Source organism: Pseudophryne corroboree, chromosome 9, assembly GCF_028390025.1.
Source record: "Pseudophryne corroboree isolate aPseCor3 chromosome 9, aPseCor3.hap2, whole genome shotgun sequence".
Lineage (NCBI taxonomy): Eukaryota > Metazoa > Chordata > Amphibia > Anura > Myobatrachidae > Pseudophryne > Pseudophryne corroboree.
In genome coordinates this window covers 465,855,187-465,872,708 of record NC_086452.1, presented here as the reverse complement: position 1 = coordinate 465,872,708, position 17,522 = coordinate 465,855,187, and positions in this window count along the sequence as shown.

Below are 17,522 nucleotides of genomic sequence, written 5' to 3'. Positions count from 1 at the left end.
CAGCACATGATGCAAAGAAATAAAGAGGTGCACCAAGGTCGCTGGATGGCTAAGCTAAGCGACACAAGTGGCCGTCACAAACACCTGGCCCATCTAGGAGTGGCACTGCAGTGTCAGACAGGATGGCAGATTTAAAAAATAGTCCCCAAACAGCACATGATGCAAAGAAAAAAAGAGGCGCAATGAGGTAGCTATGTGACTAAGCTAAGCGGCCCAAGTGGCCGACACAAACACCTGGCCCATCTAGGAGTGGCACTGCAGTGTCAGACAGGATGGCAGATTTAAAAAATAGCCCCCAAACAGCACATAATGCAAAGAAAAAAAGAGGCGCAATGAGGTAGCTGTGTGACTAAGCTAAGCGACCAAAGTGGCCGACACAAACACCTGGCCCATCTAGGAGTGGCACTGCAGTGTCAGACAGGATGGCAGATTTAAAAAATAGTCCCCAAACAGCACATGATGCAAAGAAAAAAAGAGGCGCAATGAGGTAGCTATGTGACTAAGCTAAGCGACCCAAGTGGCCGACACAAACACCTGGCCCATCTAGGAGTGGCACTGCAGTGTCAGACAGGATGGCAGATTTAAAAAATAGTCCTCAATCAGCACATGATGCAAAGAAATAAAGAGGTGCACCAAGGTCGCTGGATGGCTAAGCTAAGCGACACAAGTGGCCGTCACAAACACCTGGCCCATCTAGGAGTGGCACTGCAGTGTCAGACAGGATGGCACTTAAAAAAAATAGTCCCCAAACAGCACATGATGCAAAGAAAAAAAGAGGCGCAGTTTTCTAGCAGGAGGATGAGTGCTTCCATCCTCATGTGAAGCTGAACCACTAGCCATGAACATAGGCCAGGCCCTCAGCCGTTCCTTGCCACTCCGTGTCGTAAATGGCACATTGGCAAGTTTACGCTTTTCCTCAGACGATTTTGATTTTGATTTTTGGGTCATGTTACTGAGCTTTATTTTTTGGGATTTTACATGCTCTCTACTATGACATTGGGCATCGGCCTTGGCAGATGACGTTGATGGCATTTCATCATCTCAGCCATGACTAGTGGCAGCAGCTTCAGCACGAGGTGGAAGTGGATCTTGATCTTTCCCTATTTTACCCTCCACATTTTTGTTCTCCATTTTTTAATGTGTGGAATTATATGCCAGTAATATATCAACAGCAATGGCCTACTACTATATATACTGCGCACAACTGAAATGCACCACAGGTATGGATGGATAGTATACTTGACGACACAGAGGTAGGCAGAGCAGTGGCCTTCTGTACCGTACTGCTATATATTATATACTGGTGGTCAGCAAACTGTGCAAAACTTAAATGCACCACAGGTATGGATGGATAGTATACTTGACGACACAGAGGTAGGTAGAGCAGTGGCCTACTGTACCGTACTGCTATATATTATATACTGGTGGTCAGCAAACTGTGCAAAACTGAAATGCACCACAGGTATGGATGGATAGTATACTTGACGACACAGAGGTAGGTAGAGCAGTGGCCTACTGTACCGTACTGCTATATATTATATACTTGTGGTCAGCAAACTGTGCAAAACTGAAATGCACCACAGGTATGGATGGATAGTATACTTGACGACACAGAGGTAGGTAGAGCAGTGGCCTTCTGTACCGTACTGCTATATATTATATACTTGTGGTCAGCAAACTGTGCAAAACTGAAATGCACCACAGGTATGGATGGATAGTATACTTGACGACACAGAGGTAGGTAGAGCAGTGGCCTACTGTACCGTACTGCTATATATTATATACTTGTGGTCAGCAAACTGTGCAAAACTGAAATGCACCACAGGTATGGATGGATAGTATACTTGACGACACAGAGGTAGGTAGAGCAGTGTCCTACTGTACCGTACTGCTATATATTATATACTGGTGGTCAGCAAACTGTGCAAAACTTAAATGCACCACAGGTATGGATGGATAGTATACTTGACGACACAGAGGTAGGTAGAGCAGTGGCCTACTGTACCGTACTGCTATATATTATATACTGGTGGTCAGCAAACTGTGCAAAACTTAAATGCACCACAGGTATGGATGGATAGTATACTTGACGACACAGAGGTAGGTTGAGCAGTGGCCTACTGTACCGTACTGCTATATATTATATACTGGTGGTCAGCAAACTGTGCAAAACTGAAATGCACCACAGGTATGGATGGGATAGTATACTTGACGACACAGAGGTAGAGCAGTGGACTACTGTACCGTACTGCTATATATATAGTTATACTGGTGGTCAGCAAAATTCTGCACTGTCCTCCTACTATATACTACAATGCAGCACAGACATGGAGCGTTTTTCAGGCAGAGAGCGTATAATACTGGTGGTCACTTGTCAGCAAAACTCTGCACTGTGATCCTCCTATATAATATACTGGTGGTCCCCAGTCCCCACAATAATGCAATTAGCACACTGAGCACAGATATTTGCAGCACACTGAGCACAGATATGGGGCGTTTTTCAGGCAGAGAACGTAGATATTTGCACTTGCAGCAAACTGAGCACAGATATTTGCAACACACTGAGCACAGATATTTGCAGCACACTGAACATAGAAACTGAGAGGATGCCAGCCACGTCCTCTCCCTATCATCTCCAATGCACGAGTGAAAAATGGCGGCGATGCGCGGCTCCTTATATAGTATACGAATCTCGAGAGAATCCGACCGCGGGATGATGACGTTCGGGCGTGCTCAGGTTAACCGAGCAAGGCGGGAGGATCCGAGTTGCTCGGAACCGTGCAAAAAAAGGTGAAGTTCGGGCGGGTTCGGATCCCGAGGAACCGAACCCGCTCATCACTAATAATAAAAGCACTTACTTTCTTCACTGCCATTGAGAAGTCTCCCAGTGCCGCCCTTAATCACTGTGTCTATGCTGGGTACATTGCCCTGGAGGAGAGGGCACGGGAGCATCTTTGTGATCGCTGGGGAGCGTGAGGAGTGCCGGGCCGTATTGGACATTATATACATATATATATATATATATATATATATATGTATAAATGCAAAAGCCTTCAGTCACTCACTCATTGACTCCCTCACTCACTCCCTTACTCACTCACTGACTTATCACTAATTCTCTTACTCATATGTTAGGAAGATGAAATGTAACATAGGGATTCTTCAGGTGGGAAATAGGAAAACTACATCATTAGAATTTCAATAAACCTCCCCTAATGGGATGAAAAGGGGGTTAACATAATGACATCATCAACGATGCGTGCTTTGCGTTGCGTGGATGATAATGCCCAAACGGGCAATCGTAGGAAAATTCAGATTACACCTCCAGTCTGTAGAATTTAATAAACTACAAAAATGGTCCTGTCACTTTTTACTGTATCTGCTACGGGTGCTCCTGGGGTAACGCCAAGAACCATCTCCTATATAATAGCCCAGATCTGTGACTTTGTGCTTCATTTGCTAACGCTGGGCGGAGTCAAAACACTGGGCGGAGTTAGTCAAATGAGTCACAGATCTGGGCAAATCTATAGGAGACTTGGAGCAGAAGCAGATGGTATGGGCATGGCACAGGCAGGGGTGCTTACCTCCCAACTTTCTTCAGGCAGGAGGAACACACGCACAGCAAAAAGGGGGCATGGCTAATGGGAAAGGGGGCGTGGCTTCGCGGGTGGACCCGCGATCGCGAGCCACGCCCCTGTTTTCGTCAGTGAGGGGGCATGCCCAGCGCTCTGTGAGCTGCTGGCATGCCCCCAGCGGCGGATTATGAGTCCGGGGGGCCCAGGGCACTTGAGACAGGAACCCTCTCTCATTGCTGTGCCTGCTGTGGGTTTGGGGGCATGGCCTAATTGCGGCCCTCGTGGCCACGCCCCTTATGCAAATTCCGGAATTTTTTTTTTTAATGGGATTTTGGCCTCTCAGCTAGGGGTAAATCCAGAGGAGGTGGTCGCTCCTTCCTACACACCCGCACAGGCAGAAGACAGCAGGGAGGCTGCTGCCTCCCTGCAACACCACAGACCTGCCAACACGCAGCAGCGTGTGCTGACTGTAGCACAATGCTGCCGCTGTTGCTGGCAGGACGGGGGAGCTTCTGAGCTGGGACAGAGCTACTCCAGCCGCGGGCCCCCTAAAACTGTGAGGCCCAGGGTACGTACCCCCTGGGCTCACCCTTAATCCGTACCCCCTGATGCCCCCTCTCCCTCTGTCTCCACTAAATAGACGCTGTGTGCATGCTAAGCAGAACAGCGAGTACAGGAGCTTCCCGACTGCCCCCCCACCCACCCACCGCGGGACACTGCGGCCCGCGGGTGGGACAGTGGGACAGACCCAAAAAAATGGGACTGTCCCGCTAAAATCGGGACAGTTGGGAGGTATGGGGGTGTGTGAGGGGGTATGCCATACAGACAGACGGGCACCGGCTCACTGTGTACTTGACCCCCCCACATCAGCATACTCAGCAGGGTCTCTCTGACGCGGAGGAGCATCACTTTCTGGCACACTCCACGCTTCTTAGCTGCAGTTTTGTGGGGCACCTGCCGCTGTGCAGGTTCCGTACTGCCTCTGTTATCTCCAGCCCCGGCAACCGCAATGCTAGCTGCAGCGCTGCCGCCCGCAGTGAGGTGCGCCCAGTTCCTTCACACACTTTAGCCGGCGGGCAGCGCTGCAGAAGTCCGCGCTGCTTGCAGGCTCCGACCCCCTCCTCCCTCCAGCTGCAGCGTCTCCTGGGGGCTAACCAGTCACTCCCAGTCTCCCCTTACCACAGTGCCCGGCAGCCGCGCGAGGTCCGCGGTGTGTGACTGAGGAGTGGGGGGGAGGGATGCGGACTGGCAGAGAAAGCAGGACTCCAGCCTGAGAGAGTCAGCCATGCCAAGTCTCCACCAGCAGCAGATCCAAACAGGTTGGAGTGGAACAGCAGCAGCCAGCAGCAGTGACTCCGGTAAGACACATCTGTCTGTCACCACTGTTTTGTCCCTAATACCAACCTCTCCCGTGCCCTGTGTTCTGTCATGTCCCTGTCACCCCTGGCCTTGCCCTGCCACCCTTATCCTGGCCCTTTCACCCTTATCCTGGCCCTGTCACCCCTATCCTGGCCCTGTCACCCTTATCCTGGCCCTGTCACCTCTATCCTGGCCCTGTCAACCAAATCCTGGTCCTGCCGCCCCTACCCTGGCCCTGTCACCCTTATCCTGTCCCTGTCATTTCTGTCCTGGCCCCGTCACCCCTGTCCTTGCCCTGTCACCCCTGTCCTGGCCCCGTCACCCCTGTCCTTGCCCCGTCACCCCTGTTCTGACCCTGTCACCCCTGTCCTGGCCCTGTTACTGCATACCCTCCAACTACCTTTTTGGCAGGTTCAGTACCCGCAGCGCCTCCAGACCCCTCCCCAATGCACCACACCTCCGCACCTTCCCCTCCACCACATGCGACACTCCACCCCTCCCCCACACGCTGTGCCTCCAGACCCCCTACACCACCCGCGGCTCCCACTCCCCCACCACCCACAGCACCTCCAGACCCCCTCCACCATCCACCCCCCATATATGTCTCCCCCCACACCTGCCCCTCTCCACCCACAGCATCTGCAGACACCCTCCTCCATTCACGGTCCCCCCCTCACCCACCCACGGCACCTCCGCACCTGCCCCTCCACCACCTGCAGCGCCTCCGGACCCCCTTCCCCGTCCGCCGCACCACCCGCACCTGCCTCTCCCCACCGCGGTGCCTCCGGACCCCCACCCCCGGCACCTCCGCCCCTTCCCATCCCACAGCACCTCCGGAACCCTTCACCATCCGCAACATCCCTGCACCTGCCCCTCCCCTGTGGCACCCCTGCCCCTCCCCCACCTACAGTGTCTCCGGACCCCTCCCGCATCTACAGCCCCCACTCTTCTGTCTCTCCCCCACCCGCAGCACGTCCCAACCCTTCCCCATCCGGGCCCTCCCCCCGCATCTGCCCCCCCCTTCACCTGCAGCATCTACAGACACCCTTCCCCATCCGCAATCCCCCCCGCACCCGCTCATTCTGTACATCGTGCCCTGCAGGTGCTGTTCACGCCGTCGCAAGGGGCTGCGCCTCCTTCACCATCGCACGCTCTTTCATTGTGCAATATTTAACCACTAACAAAGGAATGCAGGTAATACTCCATATAATACAAATATTGAACCCCATATAGGCATGCAAGGGTTAAAGGGGCGTAGCCCCTTGCGACGGTGTGAAGAGCGCCCGTAGGGCGCGATAAAGCACCTAGTGGATTAATATTTACTTACATTAAGAAGTCTCAAATTAACATCTCTATAGATTTGCCAAATTTTTAACACTCACTTATATTTACATTTTACAACTGTGAAAATCAGAAACTCCCGTGTGAAGAACGGGTAGAACAGCTAGTATATATATATATATATATATATATATAATTATATATTGTAGGGTTAATCCGCTACTGCAAATATTTTTAAAATTGTACAGAACACAATTGTTTTGTCACCAGTACAGATCTTTCAGTCTTAAATTTTGGAACTCAACAAAACAATTTATCGACCCGACGCTTGCAGTAAGCTCCCGTCCAGCTGGGTTCCTCTCCTCCTCTAGCCGTGGTCGTGCTACATTGTACCTGCGGCGTTAAATCGCTCCTTCATTATGTAGGGATATTTCTGTCCAGAAAGGAGTATTGCATGAAATCAGTAATTCAGCAACACGGTAAATAATATCATGCCTTTCAAAATTCCACCCAAAAGCCGGGCAGCAGCCTTAGTAACAATGACACGTTTTGTATTTATAAAGGAACATAAATGCTATCATAGAATTAGAAACGTTCACGACAGCAATTATAAAACAATCATTTTATACAGCGCCAATTTATACGTTCAGGTTCACTGACCCAATTATCAAAACTCATTACATGAGTAATGTAAACCAGGCACCCTTGGTGCAATCTGCAATCCACAGCACGGTTACATGATGCATTTTACTCGCCTTGCCAACAGACCAAAAATAGATATTAGATATTAGAATGCAGAAGACCTTTTACCTGATTAGTTGATCAGCGATGGGATACCTGGTTCACTGCAAGGCCTCCATGGGTGACCAACAGACCTTAAAAACGGCCAAGACCTAATCAGTAGTAGAAAAACAACCTTTAGGAGTCTATTTACTAAGCCCTGGATGGAGATAAAGTGGACGGAGTTAATCAGCCATGTTACAGGCTGGGTTTGAAAAAGGAGGAGCTGATTGGCTGGTACTTTATCAACGTCCACTTTATGTCCATCCAAGGCTGAGTACATAGACCCCTTAATCTCCCAAATCACTCATCTCAAAATGCCCCTGAACATATATCCGTCAGACACTGTCCATGAGCAAATGTGGCATATACAGTATTTGAGTCCTGGAAACCCAGAATTAACTAAGACCCAACGTACGGAATGACTAATAGACGGGGACCTTCCCAATGTAAAAGCAAGACACACAACATGTACTCTTGATGCGTTTCACGTTTCAACCCACAAGTGGTCTTTGTAAAGGCTCAACAAAGACCCCTTATGGCTTGAAACGCGTTGGTGATTCTTTTATATGTGATGCAGTCATTATAATGCGTGACTACATTTTCTGCTGGACATTATCCACTAGTGTTCTACTAATGTCATTTTTTCTCACCCTATGGATGAGTGTATAAAAGACATCTGGAGTATTCAATATATGACTTTTTATCACTTGTATCATCTTTACATTCTGATGTGCCTCTTTCAAAGTTTTATGTAAGCCTTGAATTGATGGTCTCTGTTACCCACCTACAGGATTTGCAGATGTCTTTTCATTTCTTATTCAGCATTACTGTGCTTATCACTTATTTGTCTCTGGTGATAATACACAAGGTTGTTCTACTATTTTTATTCACATATCCGTTTATGCAACTCAAAGGCATTAGTACATATGAATGGGAGCCTACAGTATATCATTGGCATTCCACAGACATGTATGGAGGAGTTCTATAGTCTGGGAATCCGTGTACTTTCATTATAATTATCTTCTACATTATAATGATGGATCGTAGCTTATTATCTTTTCCACTGTTGTGTTCTACTATGTTGTATTTTATTGCTATATTTATTGTGGTACTAGCTTTAGGTCCTGACAGAGGCTGCATAGATTGCAGCACCCCCACTGAATGTTGTCTGCTATTATTTGAGAGGGTTGTACTGTATTTTTTGTGTCCATTGTTTTTTCTCCGTCAAATCACCATGAGCCGAACACATACTGTTGCGCTAATTCCGCAGGGCAAACAGAATTGCCCATAATTGATTTCTCTGCTTAAGGGCGTGATTCAGCCACAAGCAATGGCGATGTTTGCAAAGTTGGGCAATATTTTGCTACTGTGCTTGTGCAAAAATACCTACAAACTCCTAAGACGCATGCGTTATACAGAGTGCAAACACAATTTAGATTTCAGTTTGAACACACCCCATCCAAATCTAACTCTCTCTGCACATGTTACATCTGCCCCCCCCCCCCCCTCCCCCCCCTGCAGTGCACATGTTTTGCCCATTAGCTAACAAATTTGCTGCTGCAATCAGGTCTGAATTAGGACCATAAGGGGTCATTCCGAGTTGATCGTAGCTGTGCTAAATTTAGCACAGCTATGATCAGGCACACAGACATGCGGGGGGACGCCCGGCACAGGGCTAGCCCACCTTGCATGTCAGTCCCTGCCCCCTTGCTGAAGTACAAAACCATCGCCGCTGCTTTCGCACTTCAGGGGTGGCTCCCGGCCGCGCCCACAAAACGTTGGCCAAACGCCGCCATTCCACCCCCTCCCACCCCCTTCCGCCCAGCGACTGCCTCTGCCTGACTGACAGGCAGAGGCGATCGCTAGGCAATGACAGCCGTCGGCTGTCAACCATGCACCGGCACACCGCGGCGCATGCGCAGTTCTGACCTGATCGCTGCGCTGCGATGAACTGCAGTGAGCAATCAGGTCAGAAAGACCCCCATAGTCAGCAGAGATCCCAGATGATACATTAATAGCCCAGACGATACATTAGTAGCTCCACTAACCCCACATTACATTAATAGCCACATTTAGCAATGAACTACCGCATAACACTAAAGCCCCCATCAGCCTCCACTTTCAGTAATCAGCCACCACATAACATCAATAATATTAATACGCTAAGTTTCGGTGCACATTATATCACCTAATCTGTTAGTAACTGAGCGTCACTGAGAGAAAGGGCGTCTCTCATAAAACCAGGGAACACGAATGTGAAATTTGCAATATTTTGCTTCGGTACGAGGGCTGTGCAATAAATTTCCAATGCACAAAAAGTATTATGTTTACAAACAAAGTGAACAAAGTATTCCCCAAAGGAGTTTATGCAAATACATTTGCTCTCAAACCACTTGGTGAAGCAGCTGGACCAGTCTGAAGCAGGTATGTCTTCTACATGCTGGATGAATGTCTCCACTGCAACTTCCAGTAACCCAAAATCATTCCCACACATGTTGCGCTTGATTTGTGGGAACACAAAGAAGTCACAGGTAGCCAGGTCTGGACTGTATGGAGGATGACCAAGCTCCAGGATGCAATCATGACAGAAAAATTCACTGCTTTCCTGGACTTGTGGGCAGGTGCATTGTCGTGATGGAGAAGGCTACTACAGGTACGAGTTCTTGTATGGTACCTAGAAATGGTTTCCAGCACTTGCAGCAGGTATTGGTTGGCGTACCAGTCCCCAGTGATGGTGTGCTGCTGTACAGAAGCTACATGACTAGTCTTGGCCACAAAAAAACAGCCATCTGCTTGGCCATGCTGCGCTCATGTCAGAACTTCTCTGACGGTGCACCTCCAACTGCGGTCCACTGGGCAGACTGCTGTTTGGTCTCGGGGTCAAAACTGTAGATCCAGGATTCATAGCCACTGATGATCTTCCAGACAGAGCTTGAGTGACCGCCATCAAACCTGGCCAGCATGCAGCGGTACCAAGTCACCCGAGCCTCCTTATGCTCTTGAGTTAGCTGATGGAGCACCCAGTGCGGAGAAACCTTGCTCAGGCCAAGCTTTTTGTGGAGTATCAAGTGGATGGACTCCGATGAGATACCTCTCTTCTTCTCTAACTGGGCAATGGTCACCCTGGGATGCTGTGTGGAGGTGGGTCATCCCACCTCCACACAGCAGCATCACTGATGGCAGACACAGGTCGGCCGCATCGTTCCTCTGCCATGGACTGTCTCCCATGGTGAAACTCTGCAAACTTCTCAAACACAGTGGTTCTTCCTCCCCAAATAGCAGCTCACTGTCGGTCAAAGCTCTCCTGCTATCGCAGACCACTCTTGTAGTGGTAGAAGATCATGTCTCTCCTGTGGCCTTTGCTGAGCTCCATGACGAGTTTGTGAAGTGAACATGCTGACTTCTTCGGTGTGCAGTGCTACTTATATAAGGCTCTGTGCTCTGATGTTTCACAAGAACTTTAGTCAGAGATTACAGTTTACAACCAGTCAAATTGTGCCTACGCTACTGTACCTATGCACTGCACACCCAGAAACGTATTACACAGCCTTCGTATAAGGCAATAGTCATGTGATGCTGATGGCTTCATCCAGTAAGGAAGCTACTTTAATCTGACAACCCCTTCTCACTTATTAAATTAACTCAATATTATTATTATTATTATTATTATTAATAATAATAATAATACATTTGCTGAACCTTACAAACAATTATATTGTTTCAGATTTTCACCACCTTTAGTTTACGACACAAGTACCTTTCATCCTAGTGATAAATTCAAGATTTAGAATTGTTTTTTCTAACACAGGGGTTCTCAACCTTTTTACGATGACAGACCCACAATGGATTGCCCCATATATCCCCATACCTCCTTTGCCAGACTCTCAAAATCACCCCCACCACCAGTCCAGGGACCAGTGGGACTTCAACAGATGTCTAAAACTGCTAACAGAGGTCGTCTCAGTCCTTGTACACGCAGACTCCCGGCCGTGCACCAGGGAGGGTTTTGTACTGGCATTTGCACAAAGTTACAGAAGAAATACCAGCAAAAGACGCACACACGGACGCTGCAGACTCAATCCCTATATCACAGGACGTAAGTGGAGTTTTAGGCAAGAGGCAGTTTTATTGTGTGTCAGAAAATAATTTGCAGCACGGCGCGATTATCACTGCGCAGAGTAATGAGAAAGGGAAACGTATCTGTGAAACCTTCTGTATGAGATGTGAAGCTATGAACGCAGTGTGCTGGATATATGGGGCCTTCTCTGTAGGGTAATTAGGTGAACCTGGCAAAAACAGTCATTTGGCCGGTACTTACGTGAATGAAACCCGCGGACCCAGAGATTGGCTTCAAATGTAAAATATTTCACTGTTGGTTTCAGAATCGGCAAGTCTGCAGAAGATAGACCATAACGCAGTGGGTTAATGATAATAAATATTCACGCCAACGTATTCCAATATTAGCAGCACACAAATAACAATTAACGGCTACAATTAAGCGCTCAGCACCTGTGGCTACTGCACCTGCTCTCCATTCGGGGGACTGTGTCTTATTTTTCAGGGCAATTACAAATTATAGTAAACAGCAGAGATGTCAGGAATGTCAGAAGCGGGAACGTTGCGTCTCTCAGACGTTTCCCATGCTGCTCGGCTCTGGTTCCTGGCAGTGCCAGGTTAATGCACCGCAGGTGGTGCTGCCACTGTGTTATCACTGAGCAGAAGGCATGTTCCTCTCTTTCAGTCATCTGTGAATCCTTCTCATTATTACTTCCCATGCACCATCCAGCCGGAACGTGTCTCTCCTAACTTCCCCAGGACCGGAATATGACACTGGCAATTGGGGCGCCCCCCAGTGCCAGATTAAGGTCCTCATGGGCCTGGAGCTGAAATTTACATTTACATACCTAACGACTGGAGGGCATAGAGAGATACGGGGCAGTAGGAAGGGTATAGAGATGGGGGGCTGTAGGGAGGGTATAGAGATGCGGGGCGGTAAGGAGGGCATAGAGAGACATGGGTGGTAGGGATGGTATAGAGACGCGGGGTGGTAGGGATGGTATAGAGACGTGGGGCGGTAGGGAGGACATAGGGGGTAATTCCAAGTTGATCGCAGCAGGACATTTTTTAGCAGTTGGGCAAAACCATGTGCACTGCAGGGGGGACAGATGTAACATGTGCAGAGAGAGTTAGATTTGGGTGTGGTGTGTTCAAACTGAAATGTAAATTGCAGTGTAAAAATAAAGCAGCCAGTATTTACCCTGCACAGAAACAAAATAACCCACCCAAATCTAACTGTCTCTGCAAATGTTATATCTGCCCCCCCCCTGCAGTGCACATGGTTTTGCCCAATTGCTAACAAACTTGCTGCTGCGATCAACTCAGAATTACCCCCATAGAGAGATGCGGGGTGGCAGGGAGAGCATAGAGACGCGGGGCGGGAAGGAGGGCATAGAGAGACGCGGGCGGTAGGGATGGTATAGAGACGCGGGGTGGTAAGGAGGGCATAGAGAGACATGGGTGGTAGGGATGGTATAGAGACGCGGGGTGGTAAGGAGGGCATAGAGAGACGTGGGCGGTAGGGAGGGTATAGAGAGACGCGGGCGGTAGGGAGGGCATAGAGAAACGCGGGGAGGTAGGGAGGGCATAGAGAGACACAGGACGGTGGGGCAGGCATAGAGAGATGCGCGGCGGTAGGAATGGCATAGAGACACGGGGCAGTAGGAAGGGCATAGAGAGACGCGGTAGGGAGGGCATAGAGAGACATAAGGCGGTAGGGAAGGCATAGAGAGACACGGGGCAGTAGGGAGGGCATAGAGAGATGCAGTAGTGAGGGCATAGAGACACGCGGTAGGGAGGGCATAGAGAGATGGGAACATAGGGATTTAGAGATGCAGTATTTTTCTTGGGCTGTGTGCCTGACAAAAATGTCCCCAATAATGAAGTTGAGGAGAAGAGGAGGAAAAGTAGTGGTGGGGGTGGGGGTGGACTCTGGGAGGGGAGACATAGTGAACATAAAAAGGAATGGCTACTGCCCTGCCCAGTGCACTTCCTCTTAAACTATGGGGGTCCTGGTGGATGTGACCAGCGTGGAAGTGGTGACACCCTGACCACATGCACATCACTGGGGTGGGGGGTGTTACTATGTGTGCCCACAGCAGCGCTCTCTCCTGGCCCCCAGCTGGCACCGGTCACTGCACAGAGGAGCACAGTCACCTGTAAAATATGTGCTGCGTCCAAAGTACCAGCGGAAACCTCCCACTCCGTCATAGGTGGCCCATGACGTCACCGCCGAAGTGCCATGGCCGGAGACGCGGCACAGAGAGCACAAGCAAAGACCAGCGGGCTGCACTTCAGCAGAACGGAACAGTACCTCATTACCGCTACACCATCACCGCTCTGAGGAACAATACAGATTCCCCTTTTAACCCTTCACAGAAGGAGTGTAAACGTATTTTTGCTTTAAAATGTTTAGTTATTTTTTTCTGTGCAGCTTACTTGGTTCTTAGGGATAATATTAGCGTCATCTGCACAATTTTCAATGTGCTGCGTCCAGACATCACCTCCCCGCAGCATCACCCGCAGGTGCTGTGGTGTGAAGTCCGGGGATCTGGGCCCAACGGTGGTGGGGAGGCACTGTGGGGCATATGTATTAACCTGGAGAAGGCATAGGGAATTGATAAACCAGCGCATTTACGTATTGCCCAAATCTTCATAGCTGAATTATCTGCAGAAGTCAGCATAGAGTAATGTCGCGGGGGTAGTTGCGGGTTTAATAGCTCGCTGCACTTTACGCGGGACCCTAGGGGTTAAAAGCATGCTTACCAACTCTCCATTAATGTCAGGGAGACTCCCTGGAATAGCGGATGATCTCCCTGACTATACGGGGAGTCTAGCAATCTCCCTGTGGATGGGCTGGGTGGGTGTAACAGCATCACTCTCAGCCCACAAGGGAGGACACACTGCAGAGAATAAGAAGGATGTGTGCTACAAGAAAATGTCCGCCGCTCTCCAGTGCACTAATGGCTACAGGTCATTTATTCCCAAAGACGTGTGCTTCAAAGCGGTACATGTGTGTTGTGGTGTGGTATGGCTGACCGGTGGTAAACATACTGACTCCAGTATCCTGGCGGGGGAAGGGGGTCTCAAGTGCAGCAGGCCCCTTGCTGGGTTGCTGCGCTTGACACGGTTTTATTCCCACTCTATGGGTGTCGTGGACACCCAGGAGTGGAAATAGTCCCTGTTAGTCGGCATGCCAACCGTCGGGGTAGTGAGGGGGCGGGATGGTGGAGGAGATCATGAGACTGTCAGTCTCCTGACCGTCGGTCACATGAATACCACCCGTGTGTTGTACACGGGTGTGGTTTGCAAAGAATAATAACATGGAACACAGCCATACTTGTCTACCTTCCTGGCACCCGAAAATCGAGTGGAATCCCCCCAGTAAAGATGGGCCAGTCTCCCACATCCCCCTCCAACCCACTGCACCCACTGGAGAAGTACACCCTCTGTATGCTGGAGAAGTACGCCCTCTGTACACTGGAGAAATACGCCCTCTGTATGCAGGAGAAGTACGCCCTCTATATACTGGAGAAGTACGCCCTCTGTACGCAGGAGAAGTACACCCTCTGTATGCAGAAGAAGTACACCCTCTGTACGCTGGAGAAGTACGCCCTCTGTACGCTGGAGAAGTACGCCCTCTGTGCGCTGGAGAAGTACACCCTCTGTATGCTGGAGACGTATGCCCTCTGTACGCCGGAGAAGTATGCCCTCTGTACGCTGGAGAAGTACACCCTCTGTATGCTGGAGAAGTATGCCCTCTGTACGCTGGAGAAGTATGTCCTCTGTATGCTGGAGAAGTACACCCTCTGTATGCTGGAGAAGTACACCCTCTGTACTCTGGAGAAGTATGCCCTCTGTACGCTGGAGAAGTACACCCTCTGTACGCTGGAGAAGTATGCACTCTGTACGCAAGAGAAGTACGTCCTCTGTACACTGGATAAGTACGCCATATGTACGCTGGAGAAGTACACCATCTGTACGCAAGAGAAGTACGTCCTCTGTACACTGGATAAGTACGCCCTCTGCACGCAGGAGAAGTACACCGTCTGTACGCTGGAGAAGTACACCCTCTGTACGCTGGAGAAGTACACCCTCTGTACGCAGGAGATGTACACCCTCTGTACGCAAGAGAAGTACGTCCTCTGTACACTGGATAAGTACGCCATCTGTACGCTGGAGAAGTATGCCCTCTGTACGCTGGAGAAGTACGCCCACTGTACACTGGAGAAGTACGCCCACTGTACGCTGGAGAAGTACACCCTCTGTACACTGGAGAAGTACGCCCACTGTACGCTGGAGAAGTACACCCTCTGTACACTGGAGAAGTACGCCCACTGTACGCTGGAGAAGTATGCCCACTGTATGCTGGAGAAGTACACCCACTGTACGCTTGAGAAGTATGCCCACTGTACACTGGAGAAGTACACCCACTGTACGCTGGAGAAGTACACCCTCTGTACACTGGAGAAGTACGCCCACTGTACGCTGGAGAAGTATGCCCACTGTATGCTGGAGAAGTATGCCCACTGTACGCTTGAGAAGTACACCATCTGTACGCTGGAGAAGTACACCCTCTGTACACTGGAGAAGTATGCCCACTGTACGCTGGAGAAGTATGCCCTCTGTATGCTGGAGATGTACGCCCACTGTATGCTGGAGAAGTACACCCTCTGCACGCTTGAGAAGTACACCATCTGCATGCTGGAGAAGTATGCCCACCGTACGCTGGAGAAGTACGCCCTCTGTACACTGGAGAAGTACGCCCACTGTACACTGGAGAATTACGTCCTCTGTACGCTGAAGAAGTACGCCCTCTGTACGCAGGAGATGTACACCCTCTGTATGCTTGAGAAGTACACCATCTGTACGCTGGAGAAGTACACCCACTGTACGCTGGAGAAGTACACCCTCTGTATGCAGGAGAAGTACGCCCTCTGTACGCTGGAGAAGTACGCCCACTGTACGCTGGAGAAGTATGCCCTCTGTACGCTGGAGAAGTACACCCACTGTACGCTGGAGAAGTACACCCTCTGTATGCAGGAGAAGTACGCCCTCTGTACGCTGGAGAAGTACGCCCACTGTACGCTGGAGAAGTACGCCCACTGTACGCTGGAGAAGTACGCCCTCTGTACGCTGGAGAAGTACACCCACTGTACACTGGATAAGTACACTCTCTGTACGCTGGAGAAGTACGCCCTCTGTACGCTGGAGAAGTACACCCACTGTACACTGGATAAGTACACTCTCTGTACGCTGGAGAAGTATTCTCTCTGTACACTGGAAAAGTATGCACTCTGTACACAGGAGAAGTACGCCCACTGTACGCAGGAGAAGTGCGCCCTCTGTACACAGGAGAAGTGTGCCCTCTGTATGCTGGAGATGTACGCCCTCTGTATGCTGGAGAAGTATGCACTCTGTACACAGGAGAAGTACACCCACTGTACGCAGGAGAAGTGTGCCCTCTGTACGCTGGAGAAGTACACCCTCTGTATGCTGGAGAAGTACACCCTCTGTACGCTGGAGAAGTATGCCCTCTGTACGCTGGAGAAATACACCCTCTGTACGCTGGAGAAGTATGCCCTCTGTACGCTGGAGAAGTACACCATCTGTACGCAAGAGAAGTACGTCCTCTGTACACTGGATAAGTACACCATCTGTACGCAAAAGAAGTACGTCCTCTGTACACTGGATAAGTACGCCCTCTGCACGCAGGAGAAGTACACCTTCTGTACACTGGATAAGTACGCCATCTGTACGCTGGAGAAGTATGTCCTCTGTACGCTGGAGAAGTACGCCCACTGTACACTGGAGAAGTACACCCACTGTACGCTGGAGAAGTACACCCTCTGTACACTGGAGAAGTACGCCCACTGTACGCTGGAGAAGTATGCCCTCTGTATGCTGGAGATGTACGCCCACTGTATGCTGGAGAAGTACACCCTCTGCACGCTTGAGAAGTACACCATCTGTATGCTGGAGAAGTATGCCCACCGTACGCTGGAGAAGTACGCCCTCTGTACACTGGAGAAATACGCCCACTGTACACTGGAGAATTGCATCCTCTGTACGCTGGAGAAGTACGCCCTCTGTACGCAGGAGATGTACACCCTCTGTACGCTTGAGAAGTACACCATCTGTACGCTGGAGAAGTACACCCACTGTACGCTGGAGAAGTACACCCTCTGTATGCAGGAGAAGTACGCCCTCTGTACGCTGGAGAAGTACGCCCTCTGTACGCTGGAGAAGTACACCCACTGTACACTGGATAAGTACACTCCTGTACGCTGGAGAAGTACACTCTCTGTACATTGGAAAAGTATGCCCCCTGTACACTGGAGAAGTATGCTCTCTGTACGCAGGAGAAGTTCGCCCTCTGTACACAGAAGTACGCACTCAGGCCCTCATTCCGAGTTGTTCGCTCGCAAGCTGCTTTTAGCAGCATTGCACACGCTAAGCCGCCGCCTA